This window comes from Rhipicephalus microplus, chromosome X (genome assembly GCF_043290135.1).
Source record: "Rhipicephalus microplus isolate Deutch F79 chromosome X, USDA_Rmic, whole genome shotgun sequence".
In the NCBI taxonomy this organism is placed as follows: domain Eukaryota; kingdom Metazoa; phylum Arthropoda; class Arachnida; order Ixodida; family Ixodidae; genus Rhipicephalus; species Rhipicephalus microplus.
In genome coordinates this window covers 128,973,838-128,991,942 of record NC_134710.1, presented here as the reverse complement: position 1 = coordinate 128,991,942, position 18,105 = coordinate 128,973,838, and the positions used below count along the sequence as shown (strand labels likewise).

Below are 18,105 nucleotides of genomic sequence, written 5' to 3'. Positions count from 1 at the left end.
GGGTGAACCTCCCTAAAGCGGCACCCGTTCGTCCCTCATCGTAGTCGTAGTGCGTAACCAGTCTTACACTTTGTCCGGCAAGGTGGTGCCGGTGGGAGATTTCTCCTGTGCATTGTTGAACAATAAAAAAATTTGCAGCGTGCGTCTTAACTAAAAGCCAAATTCTCCTGTCTCTCCTTCCCGATTAGCAGCCATTGGCATGTACATTGAGCACTATCTGACAAGAAAGGGTTGCTAGGCCATACTCGCTGGGCGTAACCTCCTAGGTTTTAGAAAGGTTTAGCGACCGTTGGGCCGTAGTGCCATGAATACAGTGAACTAGTATATACCATGAACTCGAGATGCTTAAAGGTGGGAAGTAGACAAGAAGCGCAAGCCATAAGAAAGTGTGCGTCTGCCACCTCTCGTTTAGTCCTTGAAATGTCTGCTGGATGGCGGTGCTTATATATGCGGAATATATAATGAAAAGATGCGAGATGGTGGCACTTGGAGTGGTGACTAGATGGACGAACGGACACACAGACAGATGCACGGACGGACGCACGGATGGCTGCACGGACAGATGGACGCATGGACGGACGCAGGGGCGGATGCATGGACGAACGCAGGGACGGACGCACGGGTGGACGCACGAGCAGGCGCACACACGAACGGGCGGATAGACGCACGAACGGTCACACAGACGGGTGCATATATGATAAAAAGATGCAAGATGATGGTACTTGGAGTGGTGACTAGATGGACGAATGTACACACAGACAGATGCACAAACGGACGCACGGACGGCTGCGCGGACAGATGGACGCATGAACGGATGCAGGGGCGGATGCATGGACGAATGCACGGACGGACGTGCGGACGCACGAACAGACGCACGCACGGACGGTCACATAGACGGACGGATGCTTCGTCCCACTCTCCATCAATCACCCCGTTGATATGCTGCCATTTTTCAAGCACAAAAGTGTTTTATGCCTTGGTCCATCAAAACTTCAGTGGCGCATTTCCGTCACGGATATGACGTCGTAAAATTAACGCTACCGAAAGAGCAAAAAAACAGTCATTCAAGAAATGGTCCCTCTGCCAGGCGTCGACTTTCTGGCTCCTAGAGAAAGCGAGAAAAGTGGCACCTGGTGCTTTTCCGACACAGCTACTGAAGTAATTGATGAGATTTATTTGATATGTGGGGTTTAACGTCCCAAAACTCTCATATAATTATGAGAGATGCCATAGTGGAGGGCTCCGAGAATTTTCATTACCGGGGGTTCTTTAACGTGCACCCAAATATGAGCACACGAGCCCACAGCATTTCCGCTTCCATCAAAAAGGCAGCCGCCACAGCCGGAACTCCATCACACGACCCGCAGGTCAGCAGCCGAGTACCTTAAACCACCGCATTGTACAAATGTGCCTTCTATGTGTCACACATTGTCTCTCGCTCCATGCTCTCTGCTGGTGAAGTTACGTGGTGGTAGTGGTGGAAAACATTTATTAATATATTTACATTGAGAGGTACGGATGAGGCAAGTCTGAAGGGTTCGCCCTCCACAAATACTCGGAGGGATCCCTTATAGTCCGGTATCCCTGTAGCTGCCGCAGCTGCCTAGAGTGCCTCGATGCTGGCGCACGCATCGATGCATTTTATGGTGGCCCGGGCTTTGCCGCCGTGTGTGAATACTCAAGAAAAGTAATGTGGCATGACGCAGGTAAAGCATCGCGTCCGAGATTGCGCGCCGGCGCACCGTCTTGGAGACCATGGAGCTTTTCAATAGCAGTGAAAAACATTCACCGAGCGAGCATCGGAGAGTCGCCGATGAAGTTATGTTTTTTTAGGGGCAAAGCTCTTTATAGCGGCACCCGTTCGTCCCTCATAGCCGGTGTTGTGTGTAACAAGTATAACATTTTGACCTCCAAGGTGGTGCCGGTGACAGATTTCTTCTGTGCGTTGTTGAACAATAAAAAGTAATGCTTAATGTACATGCCAATGGCTGCTAATGGGGAATGAGAGACAGGAGCATTTGGCTTTTAGCTAACGCGTGCCTGTGATTTCCATTAACAGCCAATGGCATGTACATTGAGCACTATCTGACAAGAAAGGGTTGCTACGTTATACTCACTGAGTGTCACCTCCTTCGTTTTAGAAAGTTTTGCATACGTTGAGCCGCAGTGCCATGAATACAATGAACTAGTAGAACCAGGAACTCGAGGTGGTTAAAGGTGGGAAGTAGATACGAAGCGCAAGCCGTAAGAAAGTGAAAGCCGAATTATTCGGTCTCTGATTTCCCATTAGCAGCCATTGGCAATTGAGCACTATCTGACAGGAAAATGTTGCTACATTATACTCCCTGGGTGTAACCTCTTTGGTTTTAGAAAGGTTTAGCGATCGTTGGGCCGCAGTGCCATGAATACAGTGAACTAGCATATACCAGGACTTCGAGGTGGTTAAAGTTGGGAAGTAGACTCGAAGCGCAAGCCGCAAGAAAGTGTGCGTGTGCCGACTCTCGTTTAGTCCTTGGAATGTCCGCTGGATGGCGGTACTTCTATATGGGGAATATATGATGAAAAGATGCGAAATGGTGGTACTTGGAGTGTTGAATAGATGGACGAACGGACACAGAGACAGATGCATGGATGGACGCATGAACGGACGCAGGGCGGATGCACGGACGAACGCAGGGACGGGCGCACGAACAGACGCACGCACAGACGGGCGGATGGCCAGTTACACAGACGGACGCATGGACGGACGGAAGCAAGAACGAATGAACGGACGAATGCTTCGCCCCACTCTCCATCATTCACTCCGTGAATATGCTGCCAATTTTTTTTTTTTTGCCTTTCGCTTCGTCTTAGGGCGTGACAGCTTGTTGCTGAAGTCGTGCAACGATGTTTCATCACCAACTACTTTGAGTGTGATGGCACTCGCTTATTTTATAAAACTGCTGCAGTAAGCACCACCGCAAGGCGATGATGTCGACAGGGAATGTCGTGCTTGGGTGGAGTGATACTGAGGCCAGCAGGACGTGGAACGCCGGTGCGTGCTCACGGCTCAAGCTACCAACCTCTGCAGCTCGCGTTGCTGAAGCGCACTATGCGTGAGCTCTGGCGTAGGTTTTAGGAGCACACTCTATGCTGTTTCTCTCGTTGAAGGCGCGCATATCGAGTTGCAGTGTTTAGGGTGTGCTTGTTGATGCCATCTTTGTGCGCAGTTATCGACACGTCGTGCTCAAGTATATGTTTAACTACCACCATGGTTTAATCATGATCATGGGTGGTAATTCTCGCGATAAAAGCATGCCACTGGGCGTCAACGTGACCATGTCCACGTCAATAGGTGCTATAGCTGTGAAACACCAATAGATATTGCACAACCTCTCATATATAAATACACCATAAGCAATACTTCTACGAAAACACGTTGTGCATTGATGAAGTCACTTCACATATGCGTATGATTAGAAATCATCGGGAGAAGAGGAAGAGTGTGAGGACGATTGTTACGTCACTCGCATGACAATAAACGTGATTATCTTTAGTGAACTGTACTTTATAAGAAACCAACCAAAAGCACGAAAACAGCAAAGAAACCAGACAGAAGAACTACTGGACTAACTGAATATTTCTTAAACAAAGCCCCCACACACATGGACCATCAGTGCATGTGTAAATAGGCAATGTGAGCCACATTGCAAATTTATTACAATAAAGCAAAGAAAGCAAGCACATCAAAGTATTGCAAACAGTGCCTTTCCACAAAACGCTAAAATATCAGCGCCACGTCCACCAGTTGAATAAAAGCTGAAGGATCACATCACATTTGTTACTTTGCGATTATTATTTCGAAAAGCTTCGCAACATTCACGTTTCATTTTATTTTTCAATTCCTTTTGCACCTGCAACATTATGCAAGGCTTTCTTGGTTTTGAAGAAGCTCACCAGGACACGAGAAATGCAAAGAACACTTCACACCACAAAAATAGTGAAGCTAGAGAAGAAGCTCAAGACATTGACAAGTGCCAAAGACTGGTTAAAAAGAATGAAAGTCTGAAGGTAGAAGCTTCTGCATAGAGATAGCAGATGAAAAAAAAATGGAAGCCTGCATGAAGAAATCGAATTTCACCATTCTTCAGGTACGTAAAGTGCCAGTCACTCAGATGAACTGCATAACATTACTTCTTAAATGATCATTGAAAATAAACTGTATTAAGGTATATGCAACTGAATGTTTGAATAGGTAAAAAAACAATATTGAGAGGAAGCGGGGTGCCACAGTGACCTTTTAGTTTCTGAGCTCTGCTAGGGCCCTGTGTTCTTCATGGCAGCTATGTGCCAATCTGTCTAATTACTGTATCTGCCTTTCTTTTATTTCTAAATTTCGAAGTCCCTACAGAAGAAGCTACACAACAACGACCCAAAGGCTTTGTTTCTTCAAAAACAGCTTGTTTTACTGAGTGCCAAAAAGAAGCATTGGCATGAAGAAACAATTATAAACTTTGTGCTTTGGCACGGCAAATCACCATCTGGGTACCGTTTGCTTCGGGAGAGTGGGGTACTTGTACTACAGAGCCATTCCCCATTGAAGCGGTATATTGGAGCTTGCACAGGACAAGTGGTGTCCTCCCTCATCAAAAAGTGGCTTTAAGTTGAAGCTAAACTTCACAACGAACAGGTAAAACATGAGCTTTGCTCAAACAAGCATACCATGTCTTTTCCTATTCTTTCAGGCATGTTGAGGATTTGTTGTCATGGGTGAGATGTCCATAAAACAAGCAATGACATATCAAAAGCACTCCGACACTGTTCATGGTTTTGTGGACCTTAGAGGTGCAGAAGAAGACTATGACCTGAAGAAACAGCTGGCAACACATCTGCTGTGCTTTGTTTTTGTGGGGTTGTATACCAATTATAGGTATATACACAGCTGAGTAAACAGATACAGTACTAAACAGATAAAGTCTGAAAGCCTGTATTTCTTATAAGACCGTGATCTCTTCTATAGGCTTCCTGTCAGATACTATTTTACTGAGGCTTTGAATGGTGAAAAGCTTCATCTGCTAGCCTTGAAGGTTATGAAATGTGTAGAAGATGCCGGGTTTAAAGTGACACGACTTGATGATTATAACCACAGTGCCAATTGCAAGTTTTTTGCAATGTTGTCTGGAGGCAGCACCAAACCTGTTATCAAGTAAGTTCACCTTGGCGTGTCAAGAAGTGTATGATATACCGCTTGTTATGCTGGGCTTCAAGATGATGTGTATCCTCAGTTAACCATAAGAACATCAAAATTTGTTCCAGGCACCCTCTTGATTCCAGTCGCAGCCTATTCATTTCATTTGATTACTGCCATATCCTGAAAAACATCAGAAACCAATTTTTATATGTAAAGAGAATTTTCAGGAAGAGAATCATTCTCCTCCTCACAGACTACTTAAGGTAAGCAAAATGTTTTGCCAATGGGTCTCATTTAACTAATATGATGTTCTCTGACAGGAACCTGTATGACCTGCAAGAAAAACAAGGTGCCTTCAAGCTGGTGAGGTGCCTAACAAAGAAGCAACTCTGGCCAAGCAATTTTGAAAAGATGGGTGTTGGCAGAGCAGTTGCCATCTTTTACTCACAGGTAAAGCAATGTTCAATGCAGTGTACTTGTACCAAGTTGTGCCTGTGCAGAAGTGCACCTGAATCGCTTTTGCTGTCAAACACATGGCACTGATTACAGAGCTGATCAGTGCCACTATATCTCGATTGATTGATTGATATATGGAGTTTAACGTCCCAAAACAACCATATGATAATGAGAGACGCCGTAGTAGAGGGCTCCGGAAATTTCGACCACCTGGGGTTCTTTAACGTGCACTCAAATCTGAGCACACGGGCCTACAAAATTTCCGCCTCCATCGGAAATGCAGCCGACGCAGCCGGGATATGAACTCGTGACCTGTGGGTCAGCAGCCGAGTACCTTAGCCACTAAACCACCGCGGTGGGGCAGTGCCACTATATTTCTGAATTAAACTGAAATGTTATATTTGCCTGTCTGCACACCATTTACGGCATCTACTTGTTATGTACTCTTAAACTGCATTCAGCAAAAGTCTGTAACACCCTTTTTATTTCACTGTTCCCCTCCAGGTGACATCAGTTTTGAGATTTCTCCAGGAGCATGGAGATCGTCTTGGCACTTATGGGTTTGAAGACTGTTTGCCAACTGTAGAATTCATAGAAATGGTCTACAAGTTGTTTGTGTTGCATAACATCCAAAGCACGACGTTGCACTGGACCAGCAGAGATGCCATGACGATGCCTTTTTATGGCGAGGACAATGAGTGGTGAATAATGTATATGATACTAGCAGTAATTATCATTTAACACTGAAATAAAATAAAGAAAATGCTTGTAAAAGCATTGCACCAAAGTTTATTTGTTGTCTTGCCAAGTCAGTTTGATAAGTTAGACTGTTTAAACATAAGAGTAGTAAATAAACAACTCATAAGGGACTATAAAATTTTTTAATAAAGCCAAGAAAATAATTAGCCTTTCGAAGGGACATTTTTTATTGTGTTGTAAACTTTATATCGTTTTTAAGAGTTGTCTGGCTTGAGAAAAAGTGCCTCGGTTACTTCGAATCATGGAAAAAAAGCTCGAGCTACAAGTTGGAATTTCTTTCCAATGAGACGTAAGAAGTGTTACGAGTGACGGCAATGTCAACAATCCTTTGCACCAGGCACCTCCTCAGCGCAGGCTTTAAGTTTGCGCTGACTGCAAGATTCTCAAGTGATGATGTTGAGTCACTATTCTCATCATAAGACAGCTGAGCGGCTCAAATGACCAAACTGACGTATATGCTGCCCTCTCGGCGCTCCAGAAAGTGCTAGTGACTGGAATAGTTCACTCCTCTCCATCCAGCAACGTTGGGAGTGTTGTGGGACAATTGGGTAAGGCTACAGTGCCTTCTCTTGTTCCCACAAAGGCCACTTCTTATACCGACTTCAAAAAGCTCTTCCCTCTGCACCTGACTCTCCTGGAATGCTACCTACATATGCTACTTATATTTTCGTACTTTATGATACACATTAATTGACCACTAAAATATAAGCATAGTAAAAGCACTTTTTTTAATATAAACTGCACACATCATCGCTACCATAGTACCGTCAAGAAATATTTTTGTGGCTACAGGATTGAAGTTCACTTTTTATGGCTCGCTAGTGGCACGCGACAGTGCTAGTGAGGCACCACACTCAAGCACCACAGTGATAAATTTTAGTATCCAGCAAGCACCTGCTACTAAAAATTATATAAGCATGTGTGTGTAATAACTGATACTTCATTAACCGATGAGAGATAGCTTCAAAATTTTGCCTCTATGTGCTATTGCCAACGTGCTGTTATTTTATGTTTACATAATTTTTTTTTCCAGATCCTCCACAACAAAGCTTCCGGTCCAGCACACTTGCTTTGATTGCTGGGTTTCTAGTTCGTGCAGTAAAAGACAACATAGTGTGTGAAGAATGCATCATGAAGCTTAAATTGCGAAAGTTCCACTCGACTACAACTGCCATAATTGCAGGTGTTGATAGGATTGGACTGTCGTACCTAAGCACAGCATTTGTTGTCTTTGTCAGCCCCCTTGAATATGCTGCCTCACGAGCGGCCCCTTTGCTCATTAAACGACCACAGCCACTGCAGATGTTCACGTGTGCCGTGCTTCCGTCTGTCATTGAAAACCTGCGGTTCAAATGTGAAAGGAATGACAGTGTAGCCCATACTACTGCACCTGTTAAGCTCATTCTTGTGAAGAATCTACGACCCTTTCTGGCAAATTTTCCCAGCAACATAACTGAGACTCGTGCGAAGAGGAAGTTGCTGCAAACCAAGCCACTGTCACGAAAGGTGCTCAAAGTTTGAGCTTGCAAACAAATAAAATTTACTGGAATTTCATAATGCATGATTGATTGATATGTGGGGTTTAACGTCCCAAAACCACTCTATGATTATGAGAGACGCCGTAGTGGAGGCCTCCGGAAATTTAGACCTATAATGCATGAGGTGTGTACCTTCTGCTTGAGAATTTTGTTTAGTATATCATGGACGAGTTTCTGAAATAATGGGCTTAAGCGTTTAATTAGTAGGTTAATCAGGGACACAGCAGTTGAGAGGCTCTACTAAGGGAAGTGCAGGAAAATATACTTTTGGGAAGACTCGGGTCCATCTTAGTCACCTAGAATGCATTTGAGTTCTGCCTTTGTAAGTGACATAAGTGTGCTGGTTTTATTGGGACAAATGATTAAGTGCCGCTGCTTGTAGCAGGCTAAATGTATGGCAAGTTCAGCAACTTGGTCCACATAATGCATAGAAACGGTGTGTTAAGTACAGCCGTGGTTATACGTAGCTTAATTACGCTGCTTTATATTGTAGCGACGCTGAGGCAGACAGGTTAAAAAACAAGCGTATTTATTAGGGCGAACTTGTGCCCACGATTCTAAACTTGTGCCCACTTGTGCATGGCCACCCTGTTGCGGCATTATCCCCCTCCTCAGATGCATCGTCCCGATGCTTAAGACAGTGAAAAGATACGTGCGCACTCTCACTTGTTTTTTGACGATCTCCCATGATAGGGTTTCATGCGGACTACGTGTACCACTTCCGTGGGATTGCGGCGTCTTGAACTCACGTGTCCAGCGGTTCTGACTTCATAAGTGACGTTGCTGATACGGTCGAGCACTTCATAAGGGCCGAAGTATCGGCAAAGAAGCTTTTCAGAGAGTCCGCGGTGGCGCACTGGTATCCATATCCACACTTTGTCACCGGGATGATAAAGTGCGTCACTTCGTCGCTTGTTGTACCGACTAGAATCGACGTGCTGTTGGTGGCGTATTCGGTATCTTGTCATTTGCCGTGCTTCTTCGGCTCTTTGCAAGAAGTCATCTAAGTCAGGTGGATAGCTGCTTTCATCCTGTAGTGGTAACATGGCATTCAGCGGGGTGGTCACTCTTCGGCCGAATACTAGTTTGAAAGGGGCAACGTGGGTTTTTTTCTTGAATGGTTGTATTATATGCGAATGTTACGTAGGGTAATATATCATCCCACTGTTTATGTTCAACATCGACATACATTGATAGCATGTCGGTCAGAGTTCGGTTGAGGCATTCGGTTAAGCCATTTGACTGAGGGTGATACGCCGTTGTTCTTCTGTGATCGGTATTTGTCATGCGCATCAGGCATTGCATTGCACCTCCACCATCCATCAGGCATTGCACCTCCACCAGAAATGTAGCGATGCTGAGGCAGACATGTTAAAAAACAAGCGTATTGATTAGGGCGAACTTGTGCCCACGATTCCAAAGACTATGGTCGTCAAGTCCGAGTAGCCGAGTGGCACAGATCCAACTAATTCCTCTTCCTCGTTGCCGGAGGGCACGAACGCGTGGTGCATGCCAGCCGGGTCTTGCTTGTGCTCTTGCCACGATGATTGCAGCGGGCTACTTGAATGTGGCCAACCTGTCGCGGCAATATAAAGCCTGGAGCCTGGATTACAAGCCTGGAGCCTGGAGCCTGAATATAAAGCCTGGATTACATCGTACTCCATGTAATTCGTCTCGTAGTAATACGTGCACTAAAAAGCTTCAACTCTGAAACCGAGACTCGGATGATTGAATGTGCTACAAGAAACGGAAATGCGAGCATTGCAGTTTCAGCACTTCGAGCAAGTAGGTAGAATAAATTGGGTGAAAAGTTGTGTCGAATAAATAGGTGGAAAGTTGTCGCGTCGGCTGCTATAAGGTCAAGTTGAGGCGGCCTCTAATGACAGTTTCGGAACTAGACAAGCACGTGGCCCTCTAAAGTTGGAGCAATGCCTCCTAAAAAAATTATGCCTGGAACGTGAGCCCCGAATGCGCTGCTCCACCCTCCGATTATACTTTCATCCTTCGGTACGAAGGCAAGCGCCTCTGACGGCTGCTCCCTGCGAACACTTCCAGTTGAAAAAAGAGCGACGTTCCAGGCATAGTTTTTCTAGGAGGCGTTGATTGGAGTCAAGCGCAGCCGTAGAGAAAACTGGTATGAGCAGGTTGCTAATTTTATAGATTCGTGGTTTGGCGTTGCATATTTCAGTTGCCAGGCAGCCACTAGATTTGGCGGAAAAAATTTGCCCTTGTAGTTGCGACTTTCTTGTGTGGGTTCGGTGTCATCCGCCGTACAATTCGAGAGTGCGTGAGTGATGCAACGCAAAAAAGAACCTTGCCATTTTATATGTTACCCTTCCCCTTGTTTTCAGTTTTGATACGACCCTTGCAATAAACCAAGCTGTTGCCAGTCAGTGATGGTCCTATGAATTCTTGTCAGTCAACTTCATGCTGTTTTTAATTACGGATGTGTATTAACTGGCTTGGATTCACTCTCAAGTAACCACTAACTTGCCGACTGCACCATAGCTTATGATGCTGGCTATGTGGAACGTTTCGTGGCACTAAAAACTGAGTCTAGCAGAGCTCGGGGCAACAGTGGTCATTTACTGTTTCAATCTATGCACTTACACGGCGGCTGTTCACAGTTCCAGACATGTACTGAAATGTGAACTTATCGGGGTTATTTTTGGCGTCAGACTCTCGGTTTCCTATCCGCGGGGCCCTCCTCCGCTTTGTGCTTTACCAACACGGCGTTAGTCATGATTTCCTCGAATGTCTAAAGAACAGGGGGAAGAAGCAATAACTGCTGTCAAGAAGTTTGTGTTGTGTCGGCAAGCGGGTGGCGTCCAAAACACGGCAAGGGGCCCGACAACTGTACGCGGAACTCAACGCGCGCCGGTAATCGGCCCACCGACACGGTTGAGTCAAACGAACTTCACGGAAGCCCAACAACGACTCGGCTGACCAGCAGCCGTTTATTAAAACCACACTATGAAGCGACGCGTACACACGTAATTGGCTACCGACAATCACATGTGCCGGTCTGCAATGACATCTATATATAAAGCACACAACACGACAAACTGTGCATCCTTCTCAAGGATGGCCCCACAACACCACATCATCTCCCCCCCCCCCCCCGTAAATGGAAACAGTCATCACAGTCCCGTGAATGTCCACACATCCAACTAAATTCACAGCAACGGCGAGATGAATGATCTGCCTGCACATCCGTGAGTGCCGCCACAACACACAAGATCATTCCCCGATCATGCAAGACAACACGCACTACAATGCCACAGTCAATCTCCATGATGTCCGCACTTAAGTCGCAAAGTCTTTCAACCACTCTGGGCGCTTTGTCTCACGGCACTGAAGCAAGAGGCAGCAGAAGAACTTGGTGAATTGCGCCCCTTTTTGGTCGACTTTGAAAACCCCGTCGACCCTTCATTTTCTGTTTTCCGGGATTGATATGATTTCGAACAGTTATCGAGGGTTGCCCAACAGGGTCCTCATGACATCCCAACGTTCCTTGAGGAACCACTAATTCAGACCTTTCATTAACCGAGAGCTCTGACAATTGAGAGTGCCTGAAGATATGGGGGGGGGGGGAGCCAACCTGAGCAGGTGAACTAGGGGCTATCACAGCTGTCTATGTTAGAATAAGAGTAAATTAATTCTTCGGGTGGCATAGGACGAGCCGCGTTCTCAAAAGAACCCCCAGGAATTGCTGTCGGTTTGGAAGCGTGGAACTTCTTGCCATTGTTCCACTACCTGAGCCTGCACCCTATGAGGCTTGCTATACTTATAATTTCCTTTCCTATGAAACCTTATTTTAACCAAGTCTCCTACCTTTATGCGGTGTTTCTGCACACCTTTCTTTTTATCAAAATATTCTTTACTCTTTCGCTGTTTTGCCGAGACTGTTATGGACCTGAGGCCAATCGGCTTGCAACACTGATACCCGAGAACGGATCCTAAAGTTGCTAATGTCTATTTTAGAGCGAGGTTGATGGCCATGCAGCAAGAAAGCTGGCGAAAGACCTGTCACCACATGTGGAGTGACTATGTATGAACTCGAAAATTTTGTGATGCTTTTTGCTAGATCTTTCTCTTCCAGTCTAGCTACCTGTAAATGTTCCTTCAGAACCCTATTCAGTCGTTTTACTTGACCGTTGGACTGGGGATAATAATTTGACGAGAACACGGCGAATGCCTTTTTCCATAAGATAGTTGTCAAACTGCTGCGACACAAACTGTGGACCACTGTTGGTAACTAATACCTCTGGTAGCCCTTCGTGGCTAAATGACCAGTCCTACAGCTTAATGACGTTCTCTGCTGATATTGTATTCGTTCCACGAACCTCGGGCCACTTAGAATAGTAATCCAATGTTACGAGATACCTTGGAAAAGACAAATCTAATGGGCCAACAATATCCATACCCAATTTTTTCCATGTCCCGTCTGGCCATTCGACTGGCTGCAACGGGGCCACACGAGGTTTGGCAGATTTATCTGCCAGCTGACAGACATGACAATGCTTTACATATTCCTCTACAGAATGATCTACTTGCGGCCACCAATATCTCTCACGGAGTTGTTTAGTGCGTACTATACCTTGACGATTTTCATGTGCTAACTGCATGAAAGTAAGTATGAGGACATTCGGAATGAATACATGGTCACCATGCATAAGTAACCCGTCTACAAAGAAGAAACAATTTCTAACATGAAAATATGCCATTAAGTCACCATTTGGTTTCTTTGATGGCCATCCCTTGGATACATGCTCACACACTTTATCTAATGTCTCATTCGTACTTGTTGCAAGCTGCACAGTTCCTTTATCGACTGCTGATGTCACTAATCATACTATTCCTTCTTCTTGACTAAGTTCTGGATTGTTCTGTAATGGCAGTCTAGACAAGGCATCGGCCACCACGTTTTCTGAGCCCTTATAATACTCTACATCAAAATTGTAGTATAACAGCCTAGCTGACCACCTTGAAATTCTTAACGGTCAAGGACCAGCATCTCCTGCTGCTAACAAAGTAACTACAGCTTGATGGTCAGTTCTAAGAGCGAAACACCTACCCCAAAGATAAATGTGCCACTTTTCACATGTGAACAGGCACGCAAACGCTTTGCATTTGCCCACAGAGTATTTCCTTTCAGTTTCTGACAGGGTTCTCTACGCGAATGCTACGGTTTCAAGCTTAGTACCATACCACTGCTGTAACGCTGCTCCGATACCAACGTCGGATGCATCGGTTGTAACTACCACAGGCACATCCAGTATAAACACCTTAATCACAGGCGAGCAAGTAAGACGTGTTTTCAAATGCATGAAACTGCGTTGAGCACTCTCCGACGAACAAAATTTTTGGCCCTGTCTGAGCATAAGATGAAGTGTTTCGACTAGATCTGCATAGCAATCTATGAATTTGGCATATTAGCCTGTCAGCCCCAAAAATGAGCGCAATGACTCAATGTCTGTAGGAGTTGGAGCATTCACGATAGCATTCACTTTACTGTCTAAAGGTGGAAGGTCCTCGGCTGAAATCTTGTGTCCCAAGAAACTGAGCTCCTTGACGGAAAAAGACATTTCTTGTTCAACTTCATGTTGCTGTTTGCTATACAAGTCAAAACTGCAACGAGGTTTGCATCATGCTCACACTGAGTCTTCCCCCACACAAGAATATCATCAAGATAGCAAACTACATTTTTGCAAATCTTTAAGACTTGTGACACCAGTTTTTGAAAAACTGCAGGCGCAGACGCCAGACCAAAGCACACACGCTTAAACCTGAACAAACCATCATGTGTTATGAACGTCATTAAATTTCTACTGCTCTCTTCCAACAACTGATGATACGCAGACGCTAAGTCTAACTTGAAAAAATAAGTATCACCATGAAACATTTTTAATAACTCTTCAAGATGAGGTAAAGGATGCCCATCGATGACAATTGCCTTATTGGGTTCTCGAAGATCCACACACAGCCGGATGCTCCCATTCTTCTTGCGGAAGAAGACGAGCAGTGACATCCACTCCAAGGAGTCAACACATTCGATGACACCACAGTCCTCGAGTCGTCGTAGCTCGGTAGACAACTGGTCCCAAAGAGTTAGAGGCAACCGTCGCAACTTGGATGCAACTGGAGTCGCATCTGGCCACCGTTGAATTCGATGAATGAAGCCTTGAACGAGACCCAACTCGTTGCTGAAGAGATGCTCGAAGCCAGAAGGCACGTTGGAAGGACACTGCACTGCACAAGATGCTAGACGACACGTTAAGGTTGCACAGTCGATCTGGATGCCCAGTTGCTGGATGGCATCAAGCCCCAAGAGCGTTGTGCCTTTGTCGGTGACGTAGAAAACAATGATGCAGGATCGCTGTAACACCATCACTGGAACTTGAAAAGAGCTGGTGACTGATGCTCTGTTCCGAGAAATTCTGCAGGTCTACGACAGCCTTGGACATGTTTGCTGGAGTGGCGTTGAAAGTCTACGACAGTCATCATAGATACAGACGCTCCATTATCCACTAACAGTTGCAGATTGACACCACCGACCACTGCATGGACGACAAAGTCTCTTCTGGATGCAACGCCAACTGTAAGCACGTCCGACGCAGGAAGATATCACTGCCAGACTTGATGCTTGTTTATTAGTCTGGCGTTCCGGTACGACGCCGATGACTTCCCCAGCAGACACGTTCTGGATCTGGCCTGTCTTGCGACACATCTTCCTGAAATGTCCCAGAGTGTTACACTTCTGACAACGCAGATTCTTTGCTAGACAATTTTGGAAAAACGAACGATAATATCTGCTTCCGCATTGGCCACACGCTTAATGTGGCAAGTCACCTCGAGACTTCATTCTGAACTGCAGTCCGTGACTCCGACGATGACTGTTGTGAAAAGTAATCATTTCGTCTTTCCGGGACTTCTGTGGCGTCATGTCCTTCCGGATACGTTTCAGTAACGTCGCGTCTTCTCCAGTTGCTTCAACCATTATTGCCATTTTTGATTTTCGTGCCCCCATCTTGCGTGCCATGTCCGATCACTAACTTTCAGGTTGACCCGAAACAAACGCTTGATAAGCCACGGACAACGCTTCTAATGTCCGCCCGATTTCTTCGGCCTTCTCTAATGACAACTCTTCCCCATGCACAAGCCATTTCTCTCTAACTCGCAGATTGGAGGTACCGTGAAGCCTAAACCTCATAAGCGCGAAAATGCACACAACAGCGACGAGCGATGCGACAGATCGTCTTCACGCGATCAGTAGCTAGCGCAGGCGAACCTCATTTAAGCGACGGCTTCGGTGAGCAAACTCCACTGTTGCTGGCATGAGGCCATCTACTAGCACCAAGAAAACCGCGTAGCGAGCGGTATGCAATTTAAAAATAAGATATATTGTTGTGTAATGGAACGGAAAGTGTTTATTAATGCATTGCAGTACTTTTTTATATGCACATGCGTAAACATTGCGTTATTTCTTGTTGTGCACACATGACTCGGGCAGGGTCACGTGCAGTAAATCCATGGCGCATTGGCGAAGCAAAACACCTGTAGTCTTTGTCTGCGTTGTTTTGCGTGCGTCTGTCATTTGATTCGCTTCCGACGTTGTGAGATGGAAAGGCAAAGGAAGATAGCTGCTCTGAAGCTGCTCATCATTCTTGGCAAGATGGCGAGCTTTCTTGAAGTACTGGGTCCGGCCGACATGGGCAAATCGAGCGGGTGAAAGCGAGTTTTTCACAGCGGTAAGTTCTGCGAGACAACCGCATCATAATGGTAAAATTAAATGCAATTTTGCTGTATTTTACAGATTAAAGAAGTGAAGAACGGTGACGAGTCACTGTTCTACATGTTTTACCGGGTGTCGCCGGCTACTTTTGATGTGCTGCACAGCTTGGTGCAGGAGAAGCTCACGAAGGACCAATGCCCCTCGAGGGAACCCATTTTGTCTGGGGAGCGCCTCGCGCCGACTTTGAGGTAGGACCAGTTTGACTGCGTATACGTGCCTGCGCAGCTTTTCATTTTCCAGGAAGTGAATGTTGGTGATGTGCACTCGTTTTACTTGAAAGTATTGTGCAGCGCGTGTCTGGATTGTCGTGACACACTTCCCCGCATTTATACATTGATTTGTATTACAGGTACCTGTCGTCGGCTATGCTGGTGAGGGACGCAGCCATGGCATTTCGTGTGGACATCGAGACGGCACGGAACATAATTCATGAAACCTGCACCGTGCTGTGGGAAGTCTTGTCACCTGAATACATGAAGGTATGCATACAGCGTCGAGCATCTGTATGCATCCGGGTGCTATGTCTCATTCAAAGTTGAATGACATAACTTTGATATGGTTGAGTAAATTAAAGCACATATGGTATGGAGTTTGCGCCACTAAGTGATGTAATACCTTATCACATGCACAGGAAAGAGTGGGCCCATAATGTTAAAAAGGCAGGAGTGCATTCACCTGGTTATGTTTGTAACGACATAGTGTATAACTTGAAATTGCTGTTTTTTCAGACACCGACAGAAGAAGAGTGGCGGGAAATTGCTGCTGGGTTCTGCAACCATTGGCAGTTCCCAAATTGCCTTGGAGCTGTCGACGGCTAGCATATACAAATTAAATGCCCCCACAATGATGGGAGTTTGTACTTCAATTAGAAGGTATGCAGCAGGAAATCGCATCGGTGCATGTGGCATGTTTGCTGCTAAAGGGTCATCTTCTTTATCAATAGGAATATCCCAGACCTCAGTACAAGATTATTGCAATTTGGTGCCTAATTTTTTTGTATCTATCAGTAATGTAGCTAAGTGTTATGTAATACAAGTCGTTATGATGGCAAGTACTTTTGTGACAGTTGTTTCATTGCTTTCAGGAAACCCATTCCACTGTATTGATGGCAGTGGTTGATAGCCAATACCTGTTCAGGTTGGTGAATGTGGGTGCATCTGGAAGGTTCAGCGATGGGGGAATTTCGCAAGATTTTCCCATCAGCGAGCGACTGCATGAGGGCGAGCTCAGCCTACCTCGAGAAGCCATGCTCCCAAGGTCAAGAAGAGTTTGTCCTCATGTGTTCATTGCCGATGACGCCTTCCAGTTGCGCCGACTTCATGAGACCACTACCAGGGAGCGGGAGTGTACCTGCAGAGGTGATCTACAACTACCGCCTTAGTCATGCAAGGTCTGTACCCAGCACTAAAAAACTCTGTCCTGTCCTCTAAGCTCAACTGTGTCCTTTCCTCTTACTCTCATGCCTTCAGGGTAGATCAACTAAGGTGTAGCAAACAAATGTATTTTAGGTGGTTTCATATGCCATTTTCTCGTGCAAAGGTTGCTGCAGCCAGGAAGACTCCTTGTAATCACTTCAGCATCAATCTGAAATCTAGCCTTAGTTCTGCTTATGTTATGAAGTGCAAGTACTGAAAAGCACCCCCCTCAGTGCATGCTTCTCTGAAGCGATGATTTTCTATGTATCAGAGTGATTAGTGCTTTAACAAAGCAAAAACTTTCCTATATAAAGAAATGTGCTAATAATTTTTAATAACGTATCATTGCACCTTGCATAGGCAGGTTATGATAGATTATACTGCTTGCAATTACTGTAAGTTTCCTGCTCTAGGGTACGCTAACACAGAAAATTTTTTTTTACAGGCGCTATGTGGGAAACGTCTTCGGCATTCTTGTCTCTCGCTGGCGGATTTACGAGAGGCAAATAAACTTGGAGCCAGAGAATGTGGAGGTCGTTGTGAGAGCAACATGCGTTCTGCACAACTTCTTGTCATCCAACGCTGCATCAACGTACTGCCCTCCTGGCTATGCACATTTCCAAGACACCTTAGGAAGTGTGAGCGCTGGTGCTTGGAGACAAGGACCGGGGAGCACTACAGTGTTCGGACTAGAAAAGCCAAAGGCCCGCAACTGCTCTAAAGTGGCCAACGCAGTGCAGCAAGAGTTCGTGAAATATTGCAATGAAGAAGGCCAAGTGCCTTGGCAATGGAAGCTGCCCGGAGTTGCCCCGCGTCAACCTTGAATTAACAACTCATGCCTGTGCACCGACTGCCAAAAAATTCGACACAAACAGCCATTTTCAGGGCTACCCTTCTTGATGCTTTGGCAGTGAGGCCCTGCAGTGATGATCTCTTTCTTTATAACCCCTCTTAAATATATTTAGTGTTTTG

General features: G+C 45.6%; 1 pseudogene; it reads left to right on the top strand.

Annotated features, from left to right (window-relative positions):
• Nucleotides 1-3,949: 3,949 nt before the first annotated feature.
• LOC142761735 (uncharacterized) lies at nt 3,950-7,906 on the top strand (annotated as a pseudogene).
• Nucleotides 7,907-18,105: the final 10,199 nt, after the last annotated feature.